The following is a 3979-nucleotide window of genomic DNA, read 5'->3' on the forward strand; positions in this document are numbered from 1 at the left end:
TAAAAATATAATCACAGCTTTAAGTTGTTTTAAATATGAAACCACTTTAATTTGTTTTACTGGATGATTTAATCCTCTCACATTCCAACTCAGGAACTTAGTATGATTTTACATGATCAATCAATTTTAGAAAACATACACTAAAAGTAAAACTAATCTGAGAAATTGCAATGCACATGTGCAAAGCCAAGTTTGTGCAGCAAGCACAATGACCTCTGGCCTGCAGATGGCCTTATTAAACCAAAGAATACAACTCCACAAACTGGAACCAGAAAGATCTAAACAATTAAGCACCATAGGAATACAAAACACCCATAATCTCACTACCATTCTCCTGCAAAACCATCTCACTAAGGCTGATAGAAAGGCTGATGGCATGCTAATTAATTCTAAGAACCCGTTATCTTCCGATATAGATTAAATGTTCTTGCTCAGAAGTAAAATATTATTCATCTGCAGATGTTCATAACAAGCCAAAATAAGCCATGTTTAGTCAAAATGCAGTAAACCGTAAAAAGTTAAACACCTTTCTTGAGAATACTTTCTAAAAGAATTGTTACAGAATATATAAAATAGAATTTTTATCCCATTTTAATAAAGTATCCTTAGCTGTAAATTCAATCAAAATGTGTCAAATTCTTTTATGAAACACTCCAGATAAATTGAGCTCACAATAACAATGCTTTCTCTGTAGAAACTCTAAGAACAAATGAATGAACCCTTAACCCAATGGTTCTCAACCTTTTTCTTTCCACTCACATACCACTTTAAGTATTCCCTATGCGTTAGGTGCTCTGTGATTTTGAGTTCAGAAGAATGAGAGGAGATCTTATAGAAACATATAGGATTATGAAGGGTATGGATAGGATAGATGTAGGAAAGTTTTTTGAGTTGGCCAGGGAAACTAAAACGAGAGGACACAGTTTCAAGATTCAGGGGAGTAGATTTAGGAAAAATAGTTTTTCCCGGAGAGTAGTGAATGTTTGGAATTCTCTCACCAGGGAAGTGGTTGAGGCTGCCTCATTAAACATATTTAAAATTCGGTTAGATAAATTTTTACATGATAGAGGAATTAGGGGATATGGGGAGAAGGCAGGTAGGTGGAGTTAGGTCATAAATTAGATCAGCCATGATTGTATTGAATGGCGGAGCAGGCTCGATGGGCCATTTTTGGCCTACTCCTGTTCCTACTTCCTATGTTCCTATTAGTAAGGGATTGTTTAAGGTGGTATATGAGTGGAAAGAAAGAGTTCGAAAACCACCATTTTAATTGTATCTAATTGACTCATGTGCACAGTTTCATAACTCCAAAGGAAATGGGCCAATGGCAATTTTTCTCAAGCAAATTATTTCAGTAACAATTGGGTCTAGAGCAGTGATTCTCAACCTTCCCTTCCCACTCGCATATCACCTTAAGCAATCACAGAGCACTGATGGCAAAGGGCTTACTTATATGCATAGGGAATACTTAAAGTAGCATGTGAGTGGAAAGAAAAAGGTTGAGAACCATTGCTTTAACATGTTAAAATTCAATCCTCGGTTCAAAGCAGTCATTCAACAGAAAAAGAAAGAAACAATGTCATTCTGGCATTGGAATAGGAATGTTGCAAATGAACTCCCAAGTGTCTTCCACTGAACCAAACAATTTCTTGCTCCCATTGGAGAGAGTTTATAAGATGTGGTGGGAACAGCAGCAAAGACTTCCACCCATGCTGATATAACTCCTCTGTAGATGTCCTCTTTTTCATAACTTCAGGAGAATAATTTTCCACGATTCTAATTTTTTTCCTTGGTATTGCAAGGTACCTTTACAACAAGCTTCACAAATTAACAATTCCTTTGTTTGATAATGATGAGGGCATATAACCACAGAAAGTGTTTTGTCCCTTGATTTAGGCTTAGGCATTAATGAAGGTTGTGCTCCATCAAACTCCATTGTTGGAAATAAAACATCTTCAAACACCGTTGCCAACAAATCAGAGAAAAAATTAGCTAGCGCACTAAATACTACAAATGAGAGTCTCAGTATCTTTAACCAAACCTACAATGCCCAGATTCTGCCGCTTACTTTGACTTTCTATATCAATAATTCAAGTCATTAGTCTCTCGTTATTGCCTCCCGGGTGGCGGACTTGGTTGTTCATTTCCTTTGAAGTAGATTTTGCTAAGATCAACCATTCACCTTGTTCTTCTATAGAATGACAGATCTGTGCAAATCAATTTTCCAGTGCCAAAAGCCTTTCGTCCAAATGATTAAATCCTGCATCAATACATTCTTTAATTTGTTCAAGTACCTCAGCAGTCGAATTGGCCAGTGGAATAGATGGAGATTCTTGTTTCTTTACATTTTTTTTCCATTTTTAGTGATCTTTCTAGCTCTTGTATCCATTTCAAATATAGAATATGTAATTTGACACCATTTTGAAAGTTTCAAGAAAAGTAAACAGAGAAAAAGTATTCTGAAGCTGTAGAACTATGATAAGGACATCATCTCCATATTACAGCCCAACTGGAAGTCATGTATGATCATTGTGATGCCAAGAACTACTCCTTTTGCTATTTTTGGCTGTCATCTACTGTGTTCTTTCTGATGATATTTCTACCCACTCTTTTTCAAAAATTGGAATTAGAAAAGAAAAAAAAGAGATAAATATAAGAGAATGTGCTGCAAATACAGTTATTTCTAAACATGCGCCTGTTTCCACTTCTCTGAATCTTTGATGGAGACAATAACAACAAAGAGATCATCAGCCCAAGGCCACAGGATTATTCAATCAGATTTAGAACCTTTCTCTATTGGGCATCCCCTTGACTGTAGATTCAATAACAGTCTGATAATTTTCACTCCCAGATCATTCAGATCTAGTGGAATAATTTTAAAAAGTATTTTCCTCACATCAAATGGTAGGAATCAAGTCAAGTTTATTGTCATCTGTTTGCACAAGTACAAATCAATGCAACAATGTTCTCTGGTCCTTGGTGCAAAACATGCCTTCACACCGCCAGACATAACATAGATACAGACAGGTAATATAAATATGCAGGATAAGTATTTTATCTATAGAAAGAAAGAAAGAAATACTGCTTTGTAGAAATGAGAGTCTCGGACGGTTAGTGTGAGCAATTCCTTGGGTCGTTCAGCATTCTAACTATCTGTGGGAAGAAGCTGTTCCTCAGCCTGGTGGTGCTGGTTGTGATATTCCTGTATCTCTTTCCTGATAGGAGCAGCTGAAAGATGCTATGCACAGGGTGGAAAAGGTCCTCAATGATTTTTCACACCCTCTTCGGTCAGTGATCCTGGTAGACCACATCGTAATGGAGGAAGGAATCTCCAGTGATCCTCTCTGCCGCTTTTATGGTCCAGTGGATTGACCTCCAATCCATTTCACGGGGGTAAGGAATACATATACATACCTCACTTTTCTATTTCAATATCAGAATCAACATTAATTTTTATGAATATAGTTTCAGATCGCTGAATGAATTGTGTGATCTTCCAAGTGTCAGAAGACTATGCCTGTGAATAAGGAGAATATTCCAAGTCAGGATGATATCAAACAGTGGGCTCATCTTCAAGATGTTTGCTTGCCTAAGATTGCTGCCAATATTGAGATGTCAATTGGATTAAAGAGATTAAAATTCAATGTATCGTAGCTCATGCTTTTGGACGATACTTTGAAATTAGGATATATTAGAATAAGGAAAGTCTTGTCTATGGCAGGGAATGTGTGGCTTTGCAACAGCATTACAGGTGCAAATATTACTATAAATTACATTTTTAAAGGAAGAGAAAGCGACGTCTGTGGTTTGTTGCCAATTCAGAAATCTGATGGTTGATGGGATGTCTGTCTTCAGGCTCCTGAGCCACCTTTCTGATGGTAGCAGTGAAAACAGGGCATGGCCTGGGTGGTGAGGGTCCTTGAACATAGTAGCTACTCTCTTAGGATGCCACCTCTTGTAGATGTCCTTGATGGAGTGA

At 37.1% G+C, this 3979-nt stretch overlaps 1 long non-coding RNA gene across 1 annotated transcript in view; it reads left to right on the plus strand.

Annotated features, from left to right (window-relative positions):
- Positions 1-3546, plus strand: part of LOC138751504 (uncharacterized) — a 93955-nt gene extending 90409 nt beyond the window's left edge. Inside the window, exons 3-4 of the long non-coding RNA XR_011349996.1 lie at positions 3223-3393; positions 3466-3546. This is a non-coding gene — a long non-coding RNA (uncharacterized lncRNA). The remainder of the gene's footprint in view (positions 1-3222; positions 3394-3465) is intronic.
- The last annotated feature ends 433 nt before the right edge of the window (positions 3547-3979 follow it).

This window comes from Narcine bancroftii, chromosome 1, assembly GCF_036971445.1.
Source record: "Narcine bancroftii isolate sNarBan1 chromosome 1, sNarBan1.hap1, whole genome shotgun sequence".
NCBI classification, from domain to species: Eukaryota; Metazoa; Chordata; class Chondrichthyes; order Torpediniformes; family Narcinidae; genus Narcine; species Narcine bancroftii.